Source organism: Bos grunniens, chromosome 13 (assembly GCF_055505025.1).
Source record: "Bos grunniens cultivar Pamir isolate PY7600 chromosome 13, Bosgru_T2T1.0, whole genome shotgun sequence".
Taxonomy (NCBI): Eukaryota; Metazoa; Chordata; class Mammalia; order Artiodactyla; family Bovidae; genus Bos; species Bos grunniens.
In genome coordinates, this window is record NC_141177.1 from 7,417,091 (window position 1) to 7,432,296 (window position 15,206).

A 15,206-nucleotide genomic window follows, 5' to 3' on the forward strand; every position below is an offset into this window, starting at 1 on the left:
TAACAATTTTATCCTGTGCCACCCCCCATCTCCTTTTGCCTTAAATATTTCCCAGCAGCTCTTCATATTCTAAATGGAATATTTCTCAGCCATGGGGGGAAAAAAAAAAACAAAAACGAAATAATCCCATTTGCAGCAACACAGATGGACCTAGAGATAGTCATACTTTGTGAAGTAGTCAGACAAACATTGTATGCTACTACACACGGAATCTAAAAAAATGGTACAAGTAAACTTATTTCGTAACAGAGTCACAGATGCAGAAAACAAACTTATGGTTACCAAGGGGAAAAGAATAGGGGAGGGATAAATTAGCAGACTGAGACTCACACACACTTCTGTATGTACAATAGAAAACTAATAAGAACCTACTGTATAGAACAGAGAACTCTACTCAATACTCTGTAATGACCTATATGGGAAAAGAATCTAAAAAAGAGTGGATATATGTAAAACTGATTCACTGTGCTGTACAGCAGACTCTAACACAACACTGTAAATCAACAATACTCCAATAGAAATTTTTTAAAACATCTTACTTAATGGTGAAAGAGCGACTACTTACCCACTAAGGCTGAGAACAAGACAAAGTTATCTCCCCAAATTAATCAAATTGGTCAAATGGTTCAATGCAATCAAAATCAAAATCCCTACATTCTACTGGAAGCACTAGCCATTACAGTAAAGCCAAAAGAAAAAGAAGATGACACATACTGCTTGGAAAAGAAGAAACAAAACTTATCTTTATTCAGAAACAACACGATCAATGATGTACAAAATCTTCCTAATCAAACTATCTAAAAGCTACTAAAACGAGTGTGGCAAGATACTAGGTGAATATACAAAACTCAATGATACTTATATACACCAATTATTGAAAGTTGAAATTTTAAAAATACTATTTACAATCACATTTTTAAAATATAAAATTTAGGGACCTCCCTTGCAGTCCAGTGGAGAAGGCTCCATGCTTCCACTGCAGGGGGCACAAATTCAATCCCTGGCAGCGGAACTAGGATCCCACGTGCCGTGAGGAGTAGCAAAAACAAAAAAACTTAGGCACATATACATGTTTCAGTGATAAAAGCTTTTATAAGATTGTACACAGATAGCTACAAAACACTGGTAAGAGAAATTAAAGAAGACCTAAATAAGTGGAGAGATATATAACATGTTCATAGAACAGAAGACAGTATTCTGAGAAATCAATTCTTCCCAAATGATCAACTGACTCAATGCAATCACAATGAAAATCACAACAGACATTTTGCAGAAATCAACAAGAGTTTAACAATATATAGAAATGCAAAGGACCCAGAATAGCCAAAATAATTTGGGGGAAAAAAAAGCTGGAGGACTTCCCCTATGTGATTCCAAAGCTTGAGTACAGACAGATTGAAATATGCATCAATGGAACAGAAGAGATTTCAAAAATTGACCTGCACATATTTATTTGACTATCTGAATTTCAACAAAGGTGCCAAGTCAATTCAATGGGGAATGTAAAATCTTTTCAACAAATGGTGCTGGAAAAGTTCAATACAATATACCAAAATATGACCCTCATCCTTATCTCACACCATATAAGACAATTAACTCAAATAGGTTACAGACCTAAATTTAAGATCTAAAGTTATAAAATTTCTAGGGGGGAAATGAGAAAAATCTTTGGCAAATATTTTTCAAACACAACACAAAAATCAATACACTGAATGCCAGTAACAGTAAAAACTTCTGCTCTTCCAAAGCAGACCACAGACTAAAAGTAAATATTTCTAAAATATATATCTAAAAAAGGCTTTGGGTCTAGAATCAATTCAGTTCAGTTACTCAGTCGTGTCCGACTCTTTGCGACCTCATGAATCGCAGCACACCAGGCCTCCCTGTCCATCACCAAAACGATAGGATACTGAAAGAGGAACTCCCCAGGTCAGTAGGGGCCCAATATGCTACTGGAGATCAGTGGAGAAATAACTCCAGAAAGAATGAAGGGATGGAGCCAAAGCAAAAACAATACCCAGCTGTGGATGTGACTGGTGATAGAAGCAAGGTCCCATGCTATAAAGAGCAATACTGCATAGGAACCTGGAATGTCAGGTCCGTGAATCAAAGCAAATTGGAAGTGGTCAAACAGGAGATGGCAAGAGTGAATGTCGACATTCTAGGAATCAGCGAACTGAAATGGACTGGAATGGGTGAATTTAACTCAGATGACCATTATATCTACTACTGTGGGCAGGAATCCCTTAGAAGAAATGGAGTGGCCATCATGGTCAACAAGAGAGTCCGAAATGCAGTACTTGGATGCATTCTCAAAAATGACAGAATGATCTCTGTTCGTTTCCAAGGCAAACCATTCAATATCACGGTAATCCAAGTCTATGCCCCAACCAGTAACGCTGAAGAAGCTGAAGTTGAACGGTTCTATGAAGACCTACAAGACCTTTTAGAACTAACACCCAAAAAAAAAAAAAAGAAGATGTCCTTTTCATTACAGGGGTCTAGAATAAAAGAAGTCTTATATCTCAGTAAGATAAACCCAACTTAAAAATGGGCAAAAGATATGAACAGACACTTCACCAAAACAGATACACCAATGGTAAGTATGCAGGTGCAAATATTTTCAACATCACTAATCATTAAAAAACTCAAAGCCACAAATGAGCTACCACTACATACCCACTAGAATAGCTAACATTAAAAAGACTGGCCATACGAAGTGCTGGTGGGGATGTGAAACAACTTGAACTATCACAAACTGCTGGGAAAAATATATAATGGTACAATCATGTTGAGAGACAGGTGGCAGTTTCTTAAAATTTTTAAATGTTACACACTGCTAGGCTTGGCATCCCAGACTTTCACATACCTTCTCCCCATCCCCGGGTTCAGTGAAATAAACAGTATTTGGAAAATTGGCGGGGGGGGGGCGGGGGGGGGCGGGGGGGGGACACACACATTCCATTCCTGGACATTTACTCAAAAGAAATAAAAGTATTTGTGCACACACAAGGCCTTGCAACACACATGTCATAAAAGCTCTATTTCTTTTTTTTTTTTTTTTAAAGCTCTATTTCTGATAACCAAAAACTGGACACAACCCAAATGTCCATCAATAGGTGAATGGATAAATAGTGATATACCTATATAACACAACAGTACTAGACAATAAAAAGAAATGAAACTATTAATATATGCAACATGAATAAATCTCAACATCACTATAAGTGAAAGAAGCCACTAAAGAAAAAGTACATATTGTATATATAACTCATTTATAAAAAGCTCTCAAAAATAAAGCTAATCTTCAGTGACACAAGGCAGATGAGTAATTGCCTGAAAATGGGGGAGGGAGGGATTACAAAGGAATTCAGGAGGGATCAGATTTTGGACTTCAGAGGTAACAGATACTTCCACTAAATGTAATTATAGTGGGTTCATGGGTAGACACATTTATTAATACATCAAAACGCAAATCTCACAATTTAAATATATGCAATTGTCAATTACACCTCAAAGTTGGAATAAAAATGCAAGAAAAAAGGAAAGTTATGGCAAACTATAGTGATAGAAAGCAGAACAGTGGATGATTGAACACAAAACCCTAAAGAAGCCTGAATGCAAATGAGCAAGAACTTTCTGGGGTGATGGAAATCCTCTGTATTCTGATTGTAGTGACAGTAAAACTGTTTACACCCATCAAAACTCAAACTGCACACTTAAAATGATTGAATTTTATTATAAGAAAATTACACCTCAATAAAGCATCTAGTCAAGGCTATGGTTTTTCCAGTAGTCATGTATGGATGTGAGAGTTGGACTATAAAGAAAGTTGAGCACCAAAGAATTGATGCTTTTGAACTGTGGTGTTGGAGAAGACTCTTTAAAGTCCCTTGGACTGCAAGGAGGTCCAACCAGTCCATCCTAAAGATGAGTCCTGGGTGTCCACTGGAAGGACTAATGTTTGAAGCTGAAACTCCAATACTTTGACCACCTGATGCAAAGAGCTGACTCACTGGAAAAGACCCTGATGCTGGGAAAGATTGAGGGCAGGAGGAGAAGGGGACAACAGAGGATGACATGGTTGGATGACATCACCGACTCAATGGGTTTGGGTAAACTCCGGGAGTTGGTGATGGACAGGGAGGACTGGCGTGCTGCAGTCCTTGGGCTCGCAAAGAGTCAGACACAACTGAGCGACTGAACTGAACTGAAAGCAGATTTCTAAAATTTAAAAGAGCACATCCAAATGTTATCTAGGCACCTTTTAAACATCTTCAAATATACTAAAAGGAACAAATATATATAGTTACAACATATTATAGTCTATCACCTCATTAATCTACGCTAACTCAAATGGTAAAGAATCTGCCTGCAATGTAGGAGACCCAGGTTAAATCCCTGGGTTGGGAAGATCCCCTGGAGAAGGAAATGGCAACCCACTCCAGTATTCTTTTTTTTCTCCCCCCCCCAATTATTTATGTATTATTTATGTACTTATTTTGGTTGTGCTGGGTCTTTGTTGCACAGGCTCCCTCTAATGCAGCGATCAGGGGCTGGCTACTCTCGAGTTGTGGTGTGAGGGCTTCTCACTGTGGTGGCTTCCCTGTGTTGCAGAGCACAGGCTCTAGGGTTCTCAAGCATCAGGAATTATGGCGAGAGGGCCCTAGAGCACTTGGGTTTCAGTAGGTGTGGTGCACCAGCCCAGCTGCTCCTCAGCACATGGATCCTCCCAGACCAGGAATTGAACCCATGTCCTCCTACATCGGCAGGCAGATTCTCAACCACTGAACCACCAGGGAAGTACCACTGGAGTATTCTTACCTGGAAAATTCCATGGACAGAGGAGCCTAGAGGACCCCAGTCCATGGGGTCGCAGAGAGTTGGACATGACTAACTGACTAACATACACACATATACACATACACACACACACACACACACACCAGTTTGATATCCTAACTTAATTTTTAATTTTTATATTTTTATGTTAAAAGGGGAAAAAAAGCACTAGAGTAAATACATGAAACATTTTAAATTTCTCAAATTAAAAAATTTGATACCACAACATACTACTCAGAGATGAGGGAAACAGGCACTTCACTGGTAAATGGATACCCCTAAAGGGAGTAAGTTGCAGTATCTATAAAAAGTTAAATTCATAATCTTTAAAGTAACATTCTCCAACCACAAATTTTTATATACTTTATAACAAAACATGGGAACAAAGAAGTATGTATGAATACACTTACAGTTGGAAGTTGGATAAATTATGATATATATCCATACAGCAGAGTACTGTGTAACCTTTAGAAAGAAATCAGTAGCTATAAAAACAGATATGAAACCTCTTCAAGATCATTTAAAAAGTATACACAGTCCAGAATAGGGCTTAAGCGCCAGTTACATAGGTGTGTTCATTCTATGAAAATTTATCAGACTGTACTGTGCACTTTTCTGAGTGATGTTACACTTCAATATAAAGTTTACCCCCAAATACAGGAGAAATTCATCAAGCTTAAACCTTTTCAAGTACATGCATTTATATGCCTAGAGTAACAATGGCCACCTTTGGGCAGGGGACAGTGAAATGGCTGGCAAACGGCTGAGGAAGGCGCCTCACTTTCCACTGTACACCCGTTTGGTACCTTGCAAATCTGCCCATGTGCACCTGTTACATAGTTTTAAAAATATTTCTGAACTGAGACCATCAGCAACTATATCCATGTATGAGTTGGAATTTTTTTAATACAGAAATGAACTCGAGGCAGAGATAAGATTTAGGCCCATAATAGTTCTTCATAACCCAATTTCAAATTTTATACTCATCACAAGTTTCATTTTCACTGCCTTTATAACCAGTAAACAGTTTAAATTTCAACCTAGAAAATAAATTTTAAAAGACTCATCTTTTCTATTTTGAATAAGGCTTTGTGTAAGACTTCATTTGAAGGAGAAAGGGCTCTAAACAGAAAAACCCAAACTATTAAATGAGATCATGTACATTAAGCACACAACAATGTGCAGGCACACAGGTTCCTGATAAATGGCAGTTTTTATCTTTTATAGCTAATTTGTATCAGAACGCAGGGAACAAAAAAAAAAAAAAAAAAGAACGCAGGGAACAGAATTCTACTGGGGTAAAAGGGTGGAAGTAGAGCAAAAAAGGCACCCCACTCCAGTATTCTTGCCTGGAGAATCCCATGGACAGAAGAGCCTGACAGTCTCCAATCCATGGGGTTGCAAGAGTCAGACACCACTTAGCAACTAAAGAGAGACAGCAAAAAAAGACAACAGCAACTAAAGTGTAAGATATACAGATATGGGGAATTCCCTGGTGGTCAGGACTCCATCCTCTCACTGCCGAGGGCCTGGGTTCAATCCCCGGGGCGGGGGTGGTGTAGAAAAATAGAAACTAGAGAGACAGCTGTAAGCAAAAGTATAGAATATCCTCTAACAGTAGCAGCCTAAGGGAGACAGGGGGTAGCTATAATGACCAAAGACCTAGGGTACCAGGACCCTTACTTGTACTTTTTCACATACACTTTTTTAAATGAATTTTTTAAACATTATAATTTTATGTTAAGTAAGCACCACAGAATAAAAGAGGTGGGCAAGGGAGATTATAAGCAGTAATGAGTTCCCTTCAGATCGACTCCATCTCCTGCATGAGGTTTCCCTACCAATTCCAGCTGAAAATGGCCACTTATTTATGTTGCTGCAGCTATGTTTTTTCAATTACACTCATTTCTCATCTACATTATAAACTCCTAGATCACAAAGGGATATTAAAGCCCACAACATTTAGCACAATTCTTTGAAGAACAGGGGTACTGGATGAAAACATCTAAGCAACTTACACAACCGTCCGCCCAGGCCACGAGCAAGTGGCAAACAGGAATGTGGCATTTTAAAGCCCAGACAAGACTCATCGGGGCCAACTCTACGAGGGAGACCTAAGTCCCAAGCAAAGCCCAAAGACACTAATTTTATCTCAATTTCCAGGTAGAAAACCAGATTTAGAGTTGAACTCTGGAAACTTCCACATTCAAACACCAAACGTTTGGGGGGACTTAAAATGAATATAATTGAAAAGAGGATTTTAAACGCTTACAAAAAGGTACAGTCCCTATCTCAAAGCATAGACAATCTGACTGAATTTGTCCTCTCAATCAATGAATACGGATTCCTATACATGGAAGGAGTTAACTAAGATTCATGTCAGGAACGAACAATCATATTTTCAGTTGTGGTAGCCTGGGAAATTTACTGAAATGAGACAGGCTCTAGGCTGGGCCTTATGACCAGACTAGACAGCATGGGAGAAAGACAGAGAAAAAAAAAAATAGCATGACTAAAACAAGCAGCAACAAAAGTGGAAAAGACAGTTTTTTTAAAAAAGGCTATGATAAGAACTGAGTATTAGGTTATGGAATTTGGGTTGTACTCTGCAGATTTTTTAGAAAAAAATGTGTTCAAAATGTTTAAAAAGTGTAAAATGGCAGAAAAATCGGATTAGGGAAAGGGTAGAGACTAATTGAAAAGTATTATAGTAACCTAGGGCCTGGACTAGTTTTAGAAATTGGAATGAAAATATATTTAAGAATAATACATCAAGAGGATTCTGCAAAACCAAAAGCATTTATTCAACACCGTAACTGAATTTTAAAATAATCAACTTTGCTGGCAGTCTGGTGGTTAAAACTCAGGGGGCAATGCAGAGGGCCAGGGTTGGTCAGGGAACTAAGATTTCACATGCCACAGGACACGGCCAAATAAATAAATAATCAAGTCTTGAAATGTTTTACCTCTTCACGCTTGCTAACCATTTCCCACCAACAGGAACTGTGCTCTCTCCATAATAAAAATCATAGTCATTTTTCAAAGCCCTGCCTCCTGATCACCTTTCCTCCTCCGAACTTCTCCAAGATCTTTACAGGCAAAATAGATTACCTTGTTGTGAAGTGATGTGAATACCTGATTGATTGTGTGCACTTGGAGGTCAAAACCTTTTTAACTCTCACAGTGCCTTAAATAGTACAAGCTTAATAAACAGTGTTTAAGTATGTGTGTTTATGGGGGAGCGCGCAGCAGCCAAGCAGTGGCCAATTAAAGATGATTGAAGCTTAAGGCCTCAGAAGTAAGAAAATGGTGCTATGAAAGTCAGTTTTAAAAGTCACATGTGGGAGCCATTTTGTATATGGTTTAAAAAGGGAGATGGAAGGTTACTGGGCAAGTTCATGATTTTAGGTTCGCCTAATTTGGGGCTCATACACCTAAGGCTTCCACCATTCTAGATGTGGTTATGCACTCTGAAAGCAGCCTCCTGAATTAATGTTACTGATTCCCAATGAAATTATTTTTAAAACTTAATATAGTAATAGTCCTGTCTCTTACGAAAAGATACCACTGACCCTCCCAAGAGATGCACCATGCGTGTGGAGTTATTTTGCTCCCTGGTGAAGTTAAGATTTTCCTAGATGCAGCCATATACTTGCTCTAACAGCAAAGGAACCAACTCTCTTGGATGAAAGTATTGTCATAAAACCACCACCACCAGGCAGGTTAAAAAAAAAAGAAGAGAGAGATGAGTCTGGATGGAGCAGAGAGTGTGTAGACTAAATTTAGACACAATCTGCTTCAGAGAAAACTGGGTGATCCTTAAAACAGTTTTGAATACAGCTGCCAAATTTCAATCTAGAAACAAAACCAAGCTGATGTAGCTATGCTACAGAGTGACTTAAATTCAATAATCCATTTCACTGATGACAGCTTTACTGGGAGTAAAGAAAATATGACTTCATTTTCTTACACTAGAAGGAAGAGTTTGAAGAGTCTCTCCCTCCCTGCCCCACCCCATACACACACACACACACAAACACACACACAAATTTTGCCCTTGTGGCATATATCACTAGGGTGAAGTCAAGATCTCAAACTCTTCCTGTCCCCAAACTCTTGAGTCAGCAAAGAAACCTGTATCTGCACATTATCTGGCACAAAGTGCTCGAACCATTTAATATTTGGGGGGAAAAAAAAAATTAAGGCCATTCTCCATATTTATATGATGTATTAAGTTTATAAGATTTTCTAATATAAGGAACCCTGGAAGATCACAGACTCCATCTCTTTGCACCTGAAGAGGCCAATTTGCTCTCAAGGACTACAAACTTCCAAATTATTCTCAAACTCTTCACCGGTACTATTCTTTTCAAAGTAACAAGCTAACAAATGACACTACTCAAGTAACAAAGTGGGATATTTTTAAAGGTTTTTCTTGCACCTGTAGGGTTTTTTCCCTAGTTAAAATTGTTTTAAACCTAAGCATATGATCGCACAGCTCTTTTCCACCAATATCAACTATCATTTATAGCAATTTTAGACCTTCAGATTTTGATAAACAAATATTTCCCCTCAAAGTAAAATTTGGTTTTAGATTTCACTTAAACAGAAGAGCAAAGAGCATTTACACTAATAGTCTCCCCCCTCCCCTTTTCTTGCATGTTAAAACCTTTTCTTCCCCTTCCCCAAGCTTTCTCCTCTTTTGTACTCAAGTTCTCAAATGCACAAGATGGAGGAACAATACCACAATACAACTGAGGCTTCCTGCCTACTAGTCAGTCATTATTCTCAAGACTTGAGAACTTTGAAAACACCGCTTGGGTTGCTTTGAAATTCCCTCTTTCAGATTTTTTCCCTCCTTCATGGGACATCTATTTAAAAGAATGACTTCAAAAATGTCTTGCTGCACCCAATCAAAAAGCTCTCAGCAAACTAAAAATGCTAGCTTTAGATATGAAAGGAGGATGTAAATGCCTCAAGTTTGACAAATACCAAAGAAAAAAAAGCATATTTCTGGCAAAGATTTAAGAATAGTATTTTTCTCATATGTGTATTAATCCTATTTCTGAAAGATTCCACATTTATATGGAAGCATCTTAAAGATTAGCTTACCAATGTGTTCTTTCAAATAATACCATATAGAAATCTAAAGATCTCAAACTACACTGTGCTGAACAAAAAAGGGTTACCTTAATTATTACTGACAAAGAAAAGGTCACACGAAAATGAAGTAATTTTATTTTTTTAAGTTTTCAGAGGCAGAAAAAAATTACCAGCAGCAGTCACCTGGAAACCTGGGGGATTTCCCATTTCCTCCCACCACACTTTGATCATGGCAGTAGTACTCACTAATAAACTTTTTTGGTTGTTGAGATAAACTAATGGAGTTACTCTAGACAGAGACATGGGGGGAGTATGGGGGACAAATTATCTGCTCAGCTCACCAAGGGTTCCTTCCTTTTTAAAGGCAAAAGCATTAAAAATGAAGGTGAGACAACAAACACACACGGGCTCACACAACAGCTTCCCAACTTTTACAATACACAGTGTGCCATAAACAACAAACAAAAATCTTTCCAGCATCTCTAACAAAAATATAAAGACCAATTTATTTCAAATTATTTATTTCAATTTATTTAGTCAATAAAGCGAATCCCAGTACAACAAAATAATTTAGCCAGTCCCCTGGAGTTTGTTATAATGGGATTTAACCTGTACACTCAACATTCAATTAACCATGAGGCTTATCCTAATTGAGGATTATGCTGACTTCTGCAGTCCTTCCCCCATCTATCCATCTACCACTCCTACTCAGCTGCCACAGCCACCAAAAGCAAAGCCCCAGGGAGCACTAGATTACCTATTACTATGGGCTACCAGGGCCAAAATTCTCTCTTCATCCTGTGCATGATGAAAAGGTTAAATTTAGCAATCTAGTCAGCCTACTTTCCAAAAAGTAGAGTTTCAGAATCCTCACCTGTAGCTCTAACTAAATTAAAATTTCAAAAGAATTCCTTCATAGCTGAACACAAAGTCACACTCTTTGGTAGAACACATCAATTAAAAATATTAACAGAAAAGAAAAAATAGGACACAGACATTCCTAATGAAAAAGAGGAAAAGGACAAACACGGAAACACTAGCTCACTATTCTTCGAAATAGGTGAAGCCTCTCTGCCAGTCAGGTCAGGCTTCTTTCCTTTGCCTCCAAGCCACAACATTTACTCCACAGGTAGTTTATTACTGCCCCCCTGTCACCTGATCTAGGCCAAAGAAACTACCAAACTGAGTTTAACCCTGACAGAGTTGGGAACTGGCAGTATGTGGTCTAAGAAGATCATCCAGTTTGGGGCTAAATCAGCCTTCTAGACACTGCAGGCCTTCCGTTCAACTCCCGCTGTGTATCTTCTGGCCATTTTCCTGTTCATTTAACAACTCTCCACCAGAAGGTAGGAAAGGGAAAGGTGATTAAACTCAAGTCAATTCCACCATTTGTTAGGAAGTTGAAAATAAGTTTAAGCTCTAGCTAAACTGCATCTTTAACTCAAAATAATCTTTTCCCAGAAACCCTGTCAGAAAACCAATGGGCCAAATGAATTTACCTAGCATTAATAAAGTGAAAGACTAAACCTCATTACAACAGAGCCCCTCCTCCACCTTAAGTGAAATGTTCATCTTGTCATCCCCTCCCCCACCCCAAAAAGCACTCATAAAATGAAAGAAGATGCCCACATTTTACTGCAGCACTCAACCTCAATGCTATGCCTGAGAATCTACAGACAGACCTATCACTTTAATGTGCTGAATTATGAGGAAAAAGAAAAGCTAACAAACATTTCCAATACTAATTTCCTGCTCCCAAAGCTTTAACCACTCAATAAAGCAAAAAAAGGAATATTCTACACCACAGAATACAGTGAATTCAAACCAAACTGGGATAGGTACTCCCTGGTTTAACCTTCAAGAAACTGCAGCTCCTCTTCAATCACGATCAGCAACTTTTTTCTAGTCCTGGCAGCATTTAAAGAGTAACAACTGTTAAACTGTGATCACTTGGCTGCCTATCATCACTAGAGGCTATATTCATTCTAAACTTGCAACAAATTAAAAGTTTTCAAAAGTTGTCCACATCCTCTGGCCAAGGCTCAAAATTATATAGTCTAAAAAAAAAAAAAAATGCAGAAAGAAACCCTAAAGCCATTTACTTTAACACCGGTAAGGCATAGGACAATAGTAGTTTGTGTTTTTTTATCCTATCCTATTGTCCAAACTAAAATGTTAAGTCATTCTTTTAAGAGACTTCTCAAAAACCTACTAGTCTCCAAATCAATAGGAACTTTTCTAGAATCATACTGCTAACGCTCAAAGGACCGAATTTAAAAGAAAAAATAAAACTTTTTATCTTTAATATGTCCCTGACATACCTGACACAGAAAGTTTATTTCAAATGACCAATCAAGAAGGTACTGGTACATAATCATTTCAAAAATTATTTTTTATTTACATGTCTCCTAGAAAAAGGATCGAGGGTCCTATAGAACATTCACTCTGTACTGAATGAATTCTAGCTTATTTGCGGGGTGCGGGCTTCAACGTACAGAAATAATTTCTACTTGGCAAAAAAAGCACAGAATATTCACTTTCAAAATGTGTATTTAATAGAGTCATTAATCCCCTAGTCTTTAATATCATTTTTCTAATGAACTGTTAGTGTTGGTAAATTTAAAACTACCATCCTAAAACTTTTTTTTTTAATCTTGTTAATTATGCTAGGGTTGTTATGCATTTTCAACGCTTCTGGAGTGAAAGAATATTTTAAGGTAGACATATTTCCGATAACTGCTCTACAAATGCAGCTTCCCACTTAGTCCATAATGCTCACGTCCAAAACGTTCTTCTATGTACCAAAAGCTGGCATATGCCTTTTTAAAAATGCTAATTGGACAATTAAGTCATTTCTATCGATACATAAAATTCCCCTATAATTTGGGATCGCTGGCAATCTAGATTACTGCTCATTTAAATGCAGAACCTGAAGCAACCTCCAGTGACAGAAGCTAGTGTTCAGTATCATTTTACATGTTACAAACGGAGGCTTCATCTTACATACAAACAATGAACCCTGGCAGGATTCTTCACCCTGAAGACCCACAGATTGTTATTTCCTTAAGGGTGTTAATAGATAAGGCAACACAAACAGTAAGTTTGGAAGAGCTTCTCTAGTGGTCAACAACAATTGTTGAAGATAGTAAAAAGGAAACTGTATTCCCACCCATTTTTCCCTTTCTTTGGTTCATTTTCTTTCCCTGCTTTTGCTATCCAACGGGAGTGTGTTTCAAACGAAAATTCTCAAAATAATTATTCCAAACACCAAGAATACTCCAGAAACCAGTAAGAGGTGTTGCCTCCTGGAAATGGGAACTGGAGGGTTTAGATTAGGAGAGAGGCTCATTTTCAATGTTTTTGTACCCTCCCAGTAGTCCCGAGACCAGTTATATGGGGCATAACCTATACTAAGCAAACAAGCAACAACTGAATGTGTTTTCAAGAAAGCACCTTTCACAAAACTTACAGATTTCTATTTAACATTTTGGTTTAGGTGGCAATCACAAGACTTAAGTTTTTTTGTTTCTTCCATCATCCTCTAAACAACCTGCTGCAACAAATACTGAAGCGTTTTTGCAGCCAGGGACCAGTAAGCCGGATCTGAGCCCAGGCTTCTGAACCGAGGAGATGCCGCAATCTCACTCAATACTACTAGCACTCTCACTCATCTCACTCAACTCCATTTCAAACCACTGCAGCAAGACAGCTGGTACTCGCCTTCCTGTTTCTTTACGGTACAGGCTTAATAACAAAAACAGGTTGGCTTTGAAGCGCTGCTGTTCACAACGATCAAGAAGGAAGTCTTCATATTCGGGAGGGGGAAAAAAGTTTCTACTTCAGGAGAATTTCAGACCTTTCCCTGTCTTTCCATTTGAAAAGCCCGAACTCCTCCTGCTTGTGAGATTTCGAGACGATGCTCTCTGCCGCTCACAACTGCTCTTTTGGTGAACTTTTCCACCCTGAGTGCCCTCAAACTGCCTAGGAAGCAACTAAGCCCTCCCAACTACTCGTGGATTGCTTTTCTAAAGCATGTGCAAAACCAACAGTTTCTCTAAACCATCACAAATTGAGTCAATGTACGTAGGAAGATAAGAGATGGAAAAGGGGGGAGGGGGTGGGAGAGTAATGATAAAGACAGCCCAGCCCCAAATTTAATTCACTAACTTCCACTTGCCATTTCCCAGCCTTCACACCAGAGGTAGCAAAAATGCCTTTTTACTGAGAAAAACTGCTGAGAATCTATCCGTGCCCAAAATGGAAATCCCACAGATAATCTGGGTTAAAAATACTTAAAACGCCCCAAGTGCAGGAGGAAACACGGCAGCAAAATCCCAGCCGCTTCTCGGTACCACTCGGAGGCTGGGCTGGGGCTGAGTGGGGAGCAGTGCGGCTTCCCCCCGCCCTCTACTTCTTTGAAGAACCGAGAGACACGGAGGCGGCGGGAGGTGGGGGTCGTGGGGAGCTTTCAGAAGCACCCCGAGGGCTGCAAGAGGGTAAAACTTCAGGGACAGGAGGAAAAAGTGGACCCCCGCGGTCTCCCCCAAACTCCTCGGAGTGACCCCCTCGGCGCGAGGACCGCCCCCCCTCGCACCCTCAAGCTAGCTGCCGCCCAGCTTCGACACCCTTCCCGCGACCGCGGGCCGCCCAGAGGCTGCGGGAGAGCGGCGCGGCCCCGACACCCCGAAAGTGTCCCCGCGCGCCCCTCGCGCAGCGCGCCCCTCAGCGCCTCCGCGGAGCCGGAGCCGCGAGCTCACCGCAGCCCGGGGGGACTCGCCCTCCTTCCCCCGCCTCGCCCTCCACCCGCTCGCCCGCCGCCGCTCTTCCTTTATCTCCACTCACCGCCCGCCGCCATTTTCCTCGCAACTCAGCTTTAAATCGGAAACTCGCCGCTCCTCAGCCAGCAGCCGCCGCCGCCGCCGCCGCCGCTACCGACTCAGCCGCCGCGGCCGCCGCCGTCACTGTGAAGGGGCTGAACCGGCCGCCGCCGGGAGCCGCGGCGCGGAGGCCGACGGGACATGTAGTCCTGCGGCCACGCCCAGCACTACCGGTCCCAGGGGGCCTTGCGCGGCCCCGGGCGCTGGGTGGTCCCGCCCGGTCTGGCTTCCGCGGCGCGAGGGCGTGGCCGCGTGGACGTCAGGGCCTCTGTCTCTGACTTACCGCCTGGGAGCTGCCCCGGACCCCGGGAGTACGGAGTGCAACCCTAGCCTGGCCCTTAATTTTTTTCATACTTGTTTTCGTCCAGTAATAAATAACATTTA

The 15,206-nt window shown here is 40.3% G+C and overlaps 1 protein-coding gene across 1 annotated transcript in view; it reads right to left on the reverse strand.

Moving 5' to 3' along the window:
• The window catches only part of NCOA3 (nuclear receptor coactivator 3), a 122,625-nt gene extending 107,653 nt beyond the window's left edge, over nt 1-14,972 (reverse strand). The window contains exon 1 of the mRNA XM_086331494.1: nt 14,788-14,972. The gene's annotated coding sequence lies outside the window, so the exon portion shown is untranslated. The remainder of the gene's footprint in view (nt 1-14,787) is intronic.
• Nucleotides 14,973-15,206: the final 234 nt, after the last annotated feature.